We start from the raw sequence: 15450 nt of genomic DNA, 5'->3' as shown, positions 1-15450 counted from the left end.
GCCAAGCACTGTCCTCAGTCTTTATAAGTATTAATTCATTTGCTCATCTCTCCTGTGATCTATTAAAGGGATCCTAAGGGAGGACTCAGTCAGTCTCATCAGCAGTTCTCGAGGGAGTTGTACCACCCCCTAGGGGGCATTTCAGAAATCTGCAGTGGCAATTTTTGGTCGTTACGGTGGTTGGTTGGCACCACTTGCAGGTGTTTATTTGGTTAAGAGGTCCTGCAACGGACGGGACAGCCCCACTTGACATCTGTTGTCCTATCTGGGATAAGCTCTAAATGTCCCCCTGCACATTCAGCTAGGTAAACCCCCCACGCACGGTCATCTAATCCTAGCCCCTAACCCTGTTCATTACATAAGCACAAAACACTTCTTGCATGGTTTTCATATACAGTGAAACATCCAGGAAGGCAACAATGATGGAAATTGAGGGAGGGTTGGACTTTGTTTCATTGGGCACTTTACTACGAACTTTCCCCCATTTCAGGAAATCATATCACCGACAGCAGTTCCTCCTGTGGGGTTTGGGGCCTCAGTGCAGCACCTGCATCAGAGCAGGCCACGTCCTTGCCACTCATCAGTCTGCATCACCAAGCGGCTCGGGCTCATTTTTTCTCTGTAACCATGGTTTGGAATCAACGTACCTAGAGATAAATGTCAGGATATGCTTTCAAGTACCTGTCAAATGCTTTCAGTTCAATTGACCAGGACAATACCAAAACCAAGAGTCACCCAAGAATTGAAGAATGTGTGTGGCTATTATCTTAGGGGCCACGGTGCAGCTTGCGTTCGTCCTCAGAGTACCCCTCAGCTCTGGGCAAGTGGGAGCTTGGGACTTGCTGCATGAAGGGCTTCTAAAAGCCAGGATTGTGGGAGGGGGCAGGACCACTTAAGTTTATCTACCGGAAAGAGCTGGGCCAGGAAGAAAGGAAGGACCCAAACATTCAGAGCAGGTGGAATAGAAAAAGGGACCAGAGACTGTGGAATTAGGAAGCAGAGCTGCAAAGATTGCCAGAGAAAGCGAGGGCAGAGTGACCTTCGTGATAACCTGAAAGGGAGCCAGGGAACAAGAGGGAGCTGCAAGGACCCTGGGGTGGTTTCCCTTCCAGAACAGCGTCAGCCAACCATGAGGATGCACGCAGCCACTCGCTGCAACCAGGTAAAGCCAAAGTTAAAGACTTCACAGCCGGTTCTTGCAGAGGTGCTGGTGATTCAGTTATGGTCCCCTACTTGGACAATACTACTGTGTGAATTTGACAACACAGTGAGATAAAAGACATGAACATGGAACATAAAAAGACTTAGACAACTTGTTACTTGACTCTTTAAGGATTTAAACATAGGATGAGCCATTTAGCTGGTAGTATGTGTACATTTCCAGTAAATTTAACCTAAAAACACTGGGCTCTTCTCCTTTAGTGTAAGATTGAAGATGAGGTTAGCTTCCCTTGTGTTTGTATCCCAACTGGTTCCATCTCATTCTCATTTTCCTCCCCAATCCATCCTCAATGTTCAGCAAGAGTCAATTTTTTAAAATGTACGTTAGACTGATCACGTCCCTTGCTTAAAGCCATTCAGTGGTTTACTGTTGAACTTAAAACCCAAACAAAACACAAGTCCTTAGCATGATCTATAGATCTGTCCCCTCCTTACCTCTCAAGCCTCAAATTTTACTGTTCTTCCCCTCACTCACCATTTCTAGTTACATAAGCAACCATCATCTCTATCCACATGTCCCATAAATGTTCCAAGCTTTCTACCACCTTGTGCCTTCCCATGGTCTGCCCCCTGTACACTGGAGACCCAAGAAGCTGATGGTGTCATTTAGTCCAAAGGCCTGAGAATCAGGAGTGTTAGTGTCCTAGGGCAGGAGAAAATGGATGTCCCAGTTCAAGCAAAGAGAGCTAGTTTGCCTTTCTTCCACCCTTTTCTCCTATTCAGGAGCTCAGTGGACTGGATGATGCGCACTGGCATTGGTGAAGGTGGTCTGTCTTAGTCTGATTGAAATGCTAACCTCTTTTGGAAAGAACCCCACAGACACTCCCAGAAATATTTTAGCAGCAATCTGGGCATCCTTAGCCCAGACAAGTTGACACACAAAATTAACCATCACACTGTCCATCAAACCAGATCACTAAATTCAATGAAAAAACAATGATCAACAATAGGAAGACATATCTTGGGGAATTTACTGAACTTTAGAAATAAAGAACACTCCGTGCAGAGAGAAAGACAGGACAAGTCTCTTTGAATGTGAAAAGTTAAGCTGGCCTCAGAGCTTAGGTAAGTGATATTTAACGCCAACAGATAGTGGAGTATACGTTATAGATTTTGAGGAAAAAGATAAGTGACCCAAGTCTGTTTGTGCAGCCAAGCTGTCATTTATATATTATGACAAAACACAGACATTCCTAAGAAGTATGCAAGGCCTAAAGAGATACATTGCCCTTATGTGTGAATTGGAAACTTCTACTTAATGAAGAGAGGATGTAAAACAGAAAGTTATGGTTCTAAAGAATTAGAGGTAAGCACTGAATCTACATAAATAAAGTTAAACAACCACAGCAGTGATGCTATTAAAAACAGAATGTAAATTTACATGAAAAATTTAAAAATTTTACAAAAATTGGTACTAAAAAGAGAATGTAAATGTTTTGTGCAAAAATAAAAACAATGATAATAGACTGAGATCTAAAAATATATACCAATGTTAAATATACCACAATGTACACATTAAAATTAAGAAGAAAAGAAGTGAAGTAAGCAAAAGAAATGTAAGGATACTAATTTCATTGAAATGTTTCATTTTCTAAATTGAGAAATGAAGAAAGATTTAAAAATATTGTTTAAAGTTGTAAAGGTAGCCATTTGTTAGAAATTAAAACAGACTGTGTATCTTCCATATGCCTCCCAAGGCAATGAAGAATCAAAAACAAGCCAAAATATATAGTGAAAGAAAGAACACAAAGAAAAAAATTAAGGACACAAAACCCCAGAAAACATTAAATAGAATTATATAGTTGAAATGAAACATAGTTACTATAAAAAATCAATGCAAATGGGATCAAATACTAAAGCCAGTTAAATGTTCTTAGTGACAAACTTTGAAAGTAAAAGAATGGCCAGAGATACACCAGGCAGCTGCAAATAAAATTAAAAGAAAGCAGGATTTGCAATATTAATATTAAGTTGAATTCAAGGAGAAAAGCATTATAATGCTGAGGCACAAAATTCAAAATGAAAATGTAAGTTTCATTCATCTTTATACACCAAACAATATGGCATCAAAATACATAAAGTAAAAACTGCAGGAAATATAAAGATAAACCAATTAAAACAAAATAGTAAGGGGAGACTTTAACACACTTTTCTTACTCACTAGTGACTTCCAGAGTCTTAACACAAGTAAACAGAAAGACATATACACACATATACAACCCCACTGGATCTGACTAATGTAACTAATCGAAATTCCTTTTTAAGTGTCCATATATTTTTCAAAAATTGAGTGAAAGATAAAACCTCAACATATTCTAAGAAAACATAAAAGGTACAGATTTTCTGACCTCTGCTGTTTAAAATTAAACAGCAAAGGAAAACAATAGAAATAAAAACTCTCTGCTATTAGTAAATATAGAAACATCTCCTAAACTACTCTTAAGCCTTAAGAAGTAATCAAAACAATAAATGTAAAGTAGCTAAAAATAATGACAAGAAAAACAATGCAAAAATAAATCCTAAAGCTGTACCCAGATGCAAACATCCATTTTAAATTCTTTCACTACTAATCATTAAAAAATGAAGCACATGAATTAGGCATCCAAATCAAATATTTAGGAAAATACAACAAAACAAACACAAACAGCAAACGTAAGGAATTAATAATAAGGATTAATGCAGATATAAATGAATTAGCAAATAAAACGGAAAGAATTGATACATAAAATCAAGACCTTGCTCTTTAAGAGGAAAGAGGAAAACTCCGGAGTAAAACAAACAAATTGATAGACTAATCAAGAAAAAAGTGAGAAATCACAAAAACCCAAAATTAGAAATAAGAATAGAAAAACAACCGTAGATACAAAGGGGGTTAAAAGACGCAGAACAATATTTTGCTCAACTCTAGTTAATACATTTGAAAACCTGAATGAAAAGTCAGTCATTATATTTCTGTCCCCCAGGTTCCCAGCCTCCCTTGCTAAAGGGACATCTGCTGGGGGCTTTCGGGAAAGTGTCCACATTCCAGCTAACAGACAAGCATGGATGCACTGACCCTTCCTCTGTTTTGAACACAGCTGCATTCCCAGAACTGCTGCAGCCTCCTTGCAACCTTGAGAGAAAGGCTGAGACTCAGACACTGGGCAAGGCTGGGGGATGGAATGAACTCACAGCCTCGACCTCCAGCTTTCTTGCTATTGGAGAAAAAAGAACTTTTTGTTTGAATCTCTATTACCGAAGTTTTCTATTATGTCCAACAAAATGAATTTCTAACTGGAGCATATACTTTGTTACCAGCACAAAGCCAATGTCTTGCATTCATTTTAAAAGCAGGCACTATTGTGACTTTCACTTAGCTTTATGCCAGAAGTTTTAGCCGATGCAATTAGACAAGCAAATCAAATAAGACATATAAACAATAAAAAGGAGAAGGCGAATTGTCATTATTTTAGATGTTATGACTGATAGAGTACCCAAGTGAATGAACTAAAAACTATTATTAAAAATATAACTTAATAAGGTGCTTGGCTACAAAATTACTATCCATAAATACAATCACTACTTAGCAAATATAATAAAAGGAAAGATCCCATTTATAATAGCAACAAATTGATAACATAACTAGGAACACATTTGGAAAAACAGGATTTAAAACTATAAACATTAGACTTGATATACGCAGAAGTATGTGCCCAACAAGTGGAAAACAGTCATCCTCCTCAAAACCATGTAACATTTCAGAACGTTCACATATCATATCCTAAAGAAATCTCAGTTCCCAAAGGTAGACACCATAAATGCCACTTTCTCTGACTATCCTTCAATTAAACTAGAAAACATAGAAAACCATAATAACTCTAAACTCTGGACATTAAAAATTATCTTCTAGATAACATAAGTTAAAAATAAGATAAAAATTAAATTATAGAATATTTCAAAACTGATAAAAACCAAGACACTACAAATCAAAGTTATTGAGATGTGGTCACAATTCTATTAAAAAGAAATTGTATTGCCTTAAATACATTTTTTTAGAAAACAATGAAGACTAACAATAATAAATGACTAAGCATTCAACTCAAGTAATTTGAAAAAGAATAAAAGGAAAGACTTATTCATAACTTACATCCAGAATAAAATTAGAAATTATTGAAATAGAAAGCAAAAAGGTAAATTTGATCAACATAATCAATAGCAGATTCTTCCAAATAGCTGGTAAGATAAACCTCTGGAAATTCTAACCTTAAAAAAAACAAACATACATTAAAATATTAAAAAAGAAATATGAGACATAAAGTTATAGAAAAAATTTAATAAGAACAGTTGTATACTTTCTTTCTTACAAGATGATGTTTTAATAAATCTTACAAATTATGTTAAGAGAAACAGGACAGCTGCCAGACAGAGGAGTATATTGTGGCTGCCATCACTGCCTGCACACAGCAGAACTTAGCTTTGCTTAGAAGCTCTCTCTTCACTTCAACTTCACCTCAATAAATGTACTTACACTGGCCAAAACTTAAGCAGTTTAACTTTTTACCTATATTTAGACCCCTTGGGGTTCCATAAAATGTCTTCAGGACTAATCCTAGTATCACAAAACGCTGAAGGGAGTAGCGCTGTGTGTTCAGGGTGAGCTCCTAAGTCTAAGGAAGCCGAAGCCCTTCAGGCCGCTGCAGAGACTGGAAGAGATATCTCAGGAGCCAGAGAAAGGACCCCCCTCCCCCCCAAGTTTCTTTCCTAGAAGAGTCCACTAAATTATTGGAAATATCTAGCTATGAAATAACATAGTTCACATAACTAAGGGCAGGAGTTAAAAGAAAACTAAAAGAGAAACAACACCCCAGCAAACAACAAACTTGCCAAGTGCCCAGGTCTTGTTCTCTGATAACCCTTCTCCACTGAAAGGAACCAAGGCTCCTTGGAGAAAGGGATGATTCTAGGACCAGGGCAGGAAATATACAAGAGGAGCCCAGAGCATCCTGCAGAGCCACAAAGTGTGCTGGTGCTTAAAAAACATACAGAGAGACAGACAGAAGAGCCCCCAGTAACAGGGATATGTCAAGGAGACACGGGAGCCAGCCAGAAGAACTCTCAAAGGCTGAAGACAGAGCAATTTAAGCAACACAATAAAATTGTACTGGATTATAACTCAAAGCATAAAATAAATATCCATGAGTCCATACTGTTATAAATAAATGACTGAATAGGTTAAAAATGGGAGAGAATAGACAAATCTTGCAGAAGAATTCTAAATAATTTATGTAGATACTCTGCCCTTGAAAAGGTGGAGCCTAACCCTCCACTCCTTAAGTGTCAGCTAAGTATAGTGACTTCCTTCTAAAATGTAGAGAATGGAAAGGGGGCAAAAAAGAGTAGCTTCACAGTCGAGAAACCTCCCAAGTGCTACCTCAGCCAGGTGGTCAAGGGCAACACCCACAACCATAAACCACATGGAGAGTATGTGCTCTTGATATGATGTGGTGAACACGAAACTTCATGATCTTCCTCCCGATAACCCATTAACCCCAGTCTTGTCATGAAGAAACATCACGCAGATCTCATTGGAGGGGCGCCCTGCAGAATGCCTGAACGGCACTCCTCAAAACTGGAGAGGTCATCAGAAACAAGGAAAATCTGAGTAACTCAGCCAAGAGGAGCCCACGGAGACAGAATGACTAAATGTCACCTGGTCACCTGGATGAGATCCTGGAACAGAAAGGACATTAGGTAAAAACTAAAGGAATCTAAATAAACTATGGTATTTAATAAAAAGGTATCATATGGGCTCATTTGTTGTTACAAGTGGACCATCGTATGTTAACGACAGGGGAAACTGTGGTCCAGGCATATGGGAACTCTCAATCTTTCTCGAAACTGAAACCGTAATAAAAAATGAAGTCTATTAAAAAAAAAAAGAAAGAAAAAAACAACCAGTGATTGATGGAGCTGGGATATGGACAGAGCAACCTGATTCTATTGCTTATACTATTAACAGAAAATAATTTTCCAGAAAAGCAAAAATTATCACAATTTTCCTAATAAAGGGAATTTAAAAAACCTAACTAGAACAATAAGCCTTGATAAATGTAACAGGCTGTCAAAATTGCATACCTCCACCTTCTCCCCTCCCTCTAAAAAAAGGCAACAGGCCCAGATGGTTTCATAAGCAAGTTTTTCCAAAGGAACCAATGACTCCTGTGATACTTAGCCTTTTCCAAAGATTAAAAAAAAAAAAAAAAAAAAAAAGGCTGAAGGCTTCTCAACTCATTCAATAAAGCTAGTATATTCCTGACACCAAACAGGACAAAAACAGCACACACATCCATTAGACCAATGCTGTTTGTGAACACATATGCAAAATGTGATATAATAATAAATTTTATGCTGGGGAGGAGCAGAGGGAGCCCAGAGTGAGTTTCTTGAGAGACCTGGGGGTTGCTGCCATTTACCAACTAGAGTAGAACTAGTTCAATATTTCACAGCTTTCCTGACACGTCTGGCTGATGGTCAGCCCTGGCACAAACCCCTTTATGTTGTATATCTGCACACACCTGTGTTTTCAAGTCTGTAAATACATAGATCAGGGTCTGCAAGGACCCAGACTAAGCTGCTGACACAGATGAGAGGATTGGGACCAGAGCCATGCTTGGTAAGAAAGGGAATTTTGCTTTTTATTCAATGATCTTCTGTTATTTGGGGAGTATAAAACTTGCCCTTAGATTAAAATATATTATAAAACTCAGCATTTCAAAAGTGCCATCCTGACTCAGGAGTAGGTTTCTGATATTTCTGTTTCTGTCTAAATGTCAATAGATCAGAATGCAGTGTCCAGAATAGATTGGGGCATATGCAGAAATTTAATGTATGATAAAAGAGGCATCTCAGATCAATGAGGAAATGATGGATAACTCAGATGTCTAGCCATTTGGAAAACATAAAGTTAAGTCTCTATCACACTGTTTACACTGATATAGATTAGATGCTTCAAAGATTTAAATGTAAAAATCTAAAACTGTGAAAGTACCAAAAGAAGTCATGAGTGACTTGCATAATCTTGGCATGAGGAAAGCTTTCCTGATATGGCAAGGAAACCAGAAACCACACAAAACCAGACAGTTAGGCTCCCTAAAAAGTAAACACTTTAGCACAATAAAGAACACCATAAACAAAATCAAAAGATAAAAGAGAAGCTGGGGGATGTGTTTGCCACACACATAGGATAAAAATGTGTATCCTTTGTGGAGAATAAGAAAAAGTAAAAAGTCCCAAGGCAAACTGGAAAAGGGAAGTGATGGAAAGAGAAACAGGCAAAACCCTGACAGAGTGATATTTAGTGATTCTCCCTCACATAGAAAATGTGCCTGCTCTTTGGTATAGATATTCCACTTCTAGGAACTGATTCTCTAGACACACAAAAATTGTAACATTGTTTGTAATAAGAAAAAAATGTAGAAAAATCTAATGTGCACTAATAGGGTATTGATAAGAAATTGTGGTATATCAATACAATGAAATACTCTGCTACCATCAAAAATAAAAAGATAAATCTATGTGTACAGACATAAAAGTCTCCAAGATAATTATTTAAGCAAAAAAAAAGTTGCATAGCAAAGTGACCACATTTTTGTAAAATATTTAGAAGACATATATTTGCATAATTATAGAAAATGTTCTTGGAGGAATATAAACCAATCTGTTACAAGGGAGATTTCTGAGAAGTGGAAAAAAAGTAGAATGAAAATATTTCTATTTTATTTCTTACATTTACACATAGTTTGAATATTTTTACAGTTGGCATTATACAATCAAGGAAAATGACAATTAAAATTCAGAAATAATTTAAAAATTGTTAAGTATCTTTACTCACTTTCGTATTCTGCTTTGTTAGCAAAATAAAACTTTCTAGAACAACAACAAAAAAAGGCAACCAGCCTCCATGGTTAGCCCACTGGACGAGTTCAGCATCATAGGCAATTTCAAATTTTCAGCCAAGGTGCTAGCTAGTTCATTCATAAAGAACATTCAGAAATGGGATTAAGAGAAGAGCCCCAGCAAAAACCATCACCGTCTCTCCCAGAAACTTATTCCTGGAACTTCACTCTCCAAGCAGGCTGATGGCAGCACTAGCCAGGGACAATGGTGGAGAATGAACAGCTCTGAACAGGAAGTTGCCATTCCAAAAGGAAACTTGGCAGGAGATCTGAATGAGTGGCAGCTTTGTGGAGTGAAGAAAGCCCACCAGCTGTGGAACACTGCTGGCAACTGTGTGTCTGAAAAAAACACTGGACTTGAGAGTCTTGAAATTCAGGTTGAGTAGCCCCACTGATGCTTGAGTTAGAAAATCAAATCATCTCTTTGAGACTCATTTTCTCCATCTGAAAAATGAGATGATAGTGATATCATAGGGTTGTGATGAAAGGTTAAATTTAAATATGTGCATGGAATGCTTTGTAAATCGTAAGTGTGCATGTGTGAAAACGGTTACTCTCCTACGTGTGGAACGTGTTAGCCAGTAGAAGGCAGTAGTGGGACCTGAACTCTCAGCTCATGCTCAGTGCACCGTGGAAAGGCTAGGTAGCATTGCTGGATAAAATACAGGATGCCCAGTTAAATCTGACTTTCAGATAAAGAATTTTTTTTAGTGTAAGTGTGTCCAGTGCTAACTGAGCGTGAGCTAGCACTTGGTTTTAACTGCTTTCTATTGTTTTCTCCTCGTTTCAGATAAATTTGATGCATTTCCCCAAGCATTTTCAAAGCCCCGTGGGAATACAGATCCTGTCCTTGGATCCTCCAGGATGTGTGAACACTGTCATGCACACAACAGGTACTAAATAAATGATGGCGAGAGCAGGGTTTGGTTTGGGTGCCGTTAGTTGCTCTGACATCTTCAGTGCTTGAATGCACATGCTGGTGTCCTCGGGGTGCTCCTTCTCATCCAGCTGCCCCAGAAAGCCGTGAGTCAGCTAGTGCTCAGCGGCTCAGATACGGGCCCATTTCTGAGTTAAGGAAAGAAGGTCCCAGAAACTTAGTTTGATACAAATGTCTCTAAGCTCATTCATATTTGCTGCATCACTTCATAACGCGGGTATGACTCGAGTTACCTACACGTGGCTTAAAAATCTTAAATTCCTCCTGTACTGCATTTTAGTGTTGCTCCATGGTCATGCTTCAGTAAGGGATAAATAGAAAATGTTAGACTCTACTTGATTTATTAAAAAAGAAGAAAGATAATTTATACCTTTAAACACAGAAACTAGCTTAAGTTTGGCTGGGTTTTAGGCTACGAGATTTTGAAAGGAAGGCAGCCTTTCCTAAACCCTGGTCCCTGTCATTCTTCTTTCTTGGCTCTTTCTTGCTAGACTTTTCAATGAGGTTTTGGAGCTGCCGCTAACATCCCTGGGTTAAAAGAACATACTGAATCACTGTTTGGTTAGAAGAGGGGAGGAAAAACCAAAGAATGTAAGAGTTACTCTAATCTGTAGACAAGATGATGATCTAGATACACTATGCATATTACGTGGTGCATTTTTCTTTTCAGGGAAGATGCAGAACTTTCTCTGAGATTCTTTGATGAAATATCACTTGAATCCCCAAAACAGAAAAGTGACAAGGAAATACTTTGCATACTGAGTTGTAGCCGTGATCTTGGAGGAGCGTACACCATTCCCAGTTAAACAAAGAAATAGGCAGTAGAAAACACTTTTTGGAAACCACAGAGTCTCTCTGAAAGAAGAGTGGAATTTGCACGCTACCTTACTCATTAAAGTTAGAAACTGCCATCCCTTTAATGAGCAGCCGGAGGGAGGAGAAAGTGTCTTGAATAGCTATATTCCAGGGAGCTCTTGGCATCGTCACTGAAATGTAATGTGGGATTGCAATTGTGCGGGGTTTTTTCCCAGTGAATAGGAAGTGATCAAAGATAACATTGCCTGAGAAAGAATTAAAATAGTGTAACATTGCATCAAGTTATAGCCAATGCCAATCATTATATGGATGAATGAACAAGATCCTTTAAATAATAGTATAGACGTGCTGTGGCATTCAAAATATAATGACCAATTTCAGTGGGGTTTAAATAAAAATGCAAAAGCATGTGCCCACTCATCTGGCCAGCACAGTGAAGTATAAGCATGTCTCTTTAAATAGATCTGTAAGCCACATCCTTCATTTACATCATCTATAAAACACTAGACTATACGAGGTAAATTAATTCAAAAAAAGCTGCCTTAGGAATTTTATCTTAGCAATGAGAAATGCTATCTACCAGGAGACTGGAAAAATTAGGAGCACAATCAGAAAACATAAAGTAAAAAGGACTTCTATAATTACAGTGTGATCACCTTTCCCTCTGTGAAAGGACAGGAAAGGAGGGCACAATACAGGAATTGAATTCATCATTGTGCAGATGAGAGTTCCTGGCATATAATGCTAGACAGAGCTATTTACTGTAAAAAGTGTTGGTTTATTTACATGCTAAACAGCACCACCTTCTAGCTTCGGCCCACTGACAAATAACAGCACAGCAAGGAAGAGAAAGAAAAGGCACTCTCCCCTGTTGCAGAGAGAATGAGAGCAGGAGAGACAGGGGTTGTCACAAATCCAAACATCTTGACCCCATCATTCTAAAATGCAATGCCCAGCTCCTCCAAACATCTCCAAAGAGATCATCTTTTCTTTTTCAGTAGCAAGAATCTTAGCAAGGAAACTTGACTCTGCATCCAAAAGGAGGGATGGGTGCGGGGGGGGGGGGGGGGATCAATACTCACCTAATCTAGTAAATCTCCATAGCACAACTCTTTCAAAAGACGCAAAAAATAAAATTTAATCTTTGTCAAAGGACTTACAAACAAGGCCAAATGCACCCCTGTGCACTTGACTAAAACAAAGGTGAAAAATGTCTGATCTGATGAACAAAGACTGCTGGATGAATGGAGTGAATTGTCTTAATACAGTAAACAGGAGATCTGAATAAAGAGATCAAAGGAGGCCAGAGAGCGTAATGCACCCACAATTGCAATTGCTCCCCAGGGAGTGACAAGAATAAAATTGGAAGACTTTGCTGGGAGAGATACTGCCACTGATTCTAATCTAGTTGTCTATGCTAATCAAGGCACAGCCTTTGAGCTTCCTCTAGAAGTTTCCACTTTTTTGATTTAGAAAATAATGCTTGAACTTGCAGTTGTTATGTATAAATTCTGACAGATATCAAGAGGGGAAATGAGGGCACTGAGAGGGAAAACAAAACATTCAGGATGTTGTTCTAGTCTTGCTACTCCTTGCGATGCAAGCTTTGGCAAATAATTGGATCTCTGGGCAATTTCTAAATTTTATGTGCTTACCTTACTCTAAATATTTGTATTTAACAATAAAACACACAACCAAAAAAAAAAGTTCATTTTTTTCCCCTTAAAAACAAGTAAGACTGGGTAGAGAGAAAATTCACATAAACCGTAGGGACAATATCCACGTTTTTCTTTTCTCATTTGACATTTAGTTTACTGTAGTGGGATAAATTCTGTAAGAAGTTATCTGGGTACCATTTACTTATATGACTTTAAAATTTGTGAACAAGGCTATAGTTAATTGGATAGAAATGAAAAATGAATGTTCCCATGATTCTGTTTGAATTTCAGTTTAGGGCCCAAAGTTTGAAGATAAGCTCACAGCAAAGCAGCACTTGGGAAGGTGGTGATGAAAACGGTGGGGAAAAAGGGGGGAAAAGGCATTACCTTCCTAGAAATTCGTGGTATAACCTTCAGAGATTAAAGCGTTCAGTGTGTCTGGTGAGGGGCTTCACAGGCGATGAGCATTTACCAAGAATGTACCATCTTACCGCTGACCCGGGCTGGACCTAGGCCAGGGAGCAGGGCCATTGCCCGAGGCCATTGTTCTCAGAGGATTTCGGGCAGTCAGGCCCCGCCAGGATGTTTGCACGAGGGACCCCAGGACTTGAGGGGACCGACCTCGGGAGGGAGAGGAAGTGACTTCTCACGGCGGGCAGAGGCTGAGGCTGGGTGGCACCTGACCACCTGGGCAGCTGTCCGAGGTGCCAGGCTGTAGGAGGCCACAGGGAGATCTGGAATACTTCTGGAATTCTATACAGATTTGGAGATTGTATTTTTTCACAACAATGCATCTCACTTCTGGCGTTGGAAGACTTCTTTGAGATGCTGATTTGGGTAAAACTAACTGCCTAAGGGGGTAGATGGGCTATAAACTTCTGACTTGCCCAGGTAGGTGTGCCCTCAGCCTGCAACCCCGGTCATCTATGGTTGGCCCACCTCTGTACCCACCCTTTCACCTCTGCGGTGCTCTGTCTCACCTCGAAGTAAATGCAGAGCAAAACATTTACAGGATTGTGCTTGTGGTGGAGGAAGAGGACCCGGGGGTTAGCAGGAGTGTGTCATTTACATTGTACCCCAGCCCAGAGCTTTGTCACTTTGCTGTGGTGGGCAAAGCCCAGATCACCTTGAAATCAGAGGTGTCCCTCTATGAGAGCTTGGTGTGGAGCCGGGCCCCGGAGCAGCAGCAGATCTCATCCACGGCAGCTGGGGAGGATGGGAGGAACGTGGCAAATAAGACAAAGGAAATTTCCCAGCTCCGTGGGGGGTGGAATTAGAGAAATCTGTTTTGTGACCATCATCGTGACTCCTCTCCCCAGGCTGGGTGGCCTGGCACATGCGGAGAACTGTGGTGGTGAAGCTGTGTGGTGCCTCAGAACCTGGACACTTGACAGACAATTGCTGGCAGAGAGACTGCTGGCTTTGGGAGTCGTTTTGTAAACAGGCTTCTGTTTGTCAAAGTGTTTGTGGAAGGTCTTAATATTCAGCTTCCTGTGTAGAATGGGTGACATGGGTTCAGAACCCTGGATCCATCCAAGGCACCACACATTCCCAGAGTCCTATGGACGAGCTCACAAGACAGTCTGTAGGGGTAGAAAGACTTCTGTGAAGAAATCAACCAGAAACTGGATTTGTTCCTGTTAATGAAATTTCAAAATCCATGCCAGACCCAAATACAAATCGTGGACTAGGACTATATCCTAGAGTGGCATAAAAAGAGGAATCATTTCGGGTAAAAATATGGCACTTCCATCCTGGAAACAGAATTTCATCTTGGAAGCTTAAAATTCCAGGCTTTAAACATTAAAGTTACGAGCTTATTACAGTATCTCCAGCATGGACTGATTATGCAAGTAAAGTGGTGAATTTATCATTTCATTTTTAAAAGAAAATATTTTACATCATTTGTATCCCTTGAGTAAGGCCATTTTCTTCGTTTGGTTTTGATTTTTACGTTTTTAGAAGAAGGCATCTCTGATGAAAATAAAATGCACAGGGAGAACTACATAAGCTTTAGCCCCAAGAAATGTAGCCTGCGGGCTGCAACCATAAACCAGTGTGCCGGACAAGGTTACTCCGAGTTTGTGTACGTCATATTCTTAACACCATGTTCTCTAAAAGTGGTGCCCTTCAAACAGGAAGAGCGAGACAGAAAAAGTAGAGGGCACATTGGAATTTCCAGGGTAAACACCATAGTGTAGTAGAGAAAGACTATTCTGTAGACTTCATCTTTTCACAATACAAATTACAGAAGTTAAGGCTTGACAGAATCTTTTTTGCTTATGGGGGAGATGCAGTGGTTAAAGGAGAAAAGTTAATTAAGTTAAAATAAAAAAGATTGAGAAACTATTAAGCTGGCCTGAAGAATTTATCTACTGAGAAGAAATTTAGGTAGAGAAAATAACCATATGAAAGCAGGAAATATGGTATAGACTGATGGAAACGTCCTAGTATCTGAATTAAAAATCAGCATTGCATTTGAAAACTTCAGCCATAGATAATAGGTGATAGACTGCAGATTTCCAAAATTAAGGGACTAAGATGATGAAATTCACCTTTTCATCCCTATTTTTAAACCAAAATTAGATTTATATTTGAAATCAGACACGTATTGAGGTCCTTAATACTGTGATTTCATTCTGAATAATTGCCTTTTATTCTCAATGCCTATTGTATCTTTACCTCATGTCACCATTTAATCTCTCCTTAAACTTAATTTAATGCCCAATTTAATCTCAATATGACAGCTAATAATTAAGAGAGCTCACGTTGTGTAGCTTAATGTTTGGTTGTGTTGGTCATGTATACGTGTCATGTACGATATTGTTTTATACCATGCAATTTAATGAACAGCATCACTTGATATGTTTATTCTAAAGAACAA

The sequence above is a fragment of the Camelus bactrianus genome, chromosome 11, assembly GCF_048773025.1.
Source record: "Camelus bactrianus isolate YW-2024 breed Bactrian camel chromosome 11, ASM4877302v1, whole genome shotgun sequence".
Classification (NCBI taxonomy): domain Eukaryota; kingdom Metazoa; phylum Chordata; class Mammalia; order Artiodactyla; family Camelidae; genus Camelus; species Camelus bactrianus.
This window is presented reverse-complemented; position numbering follows the sequence as displayed.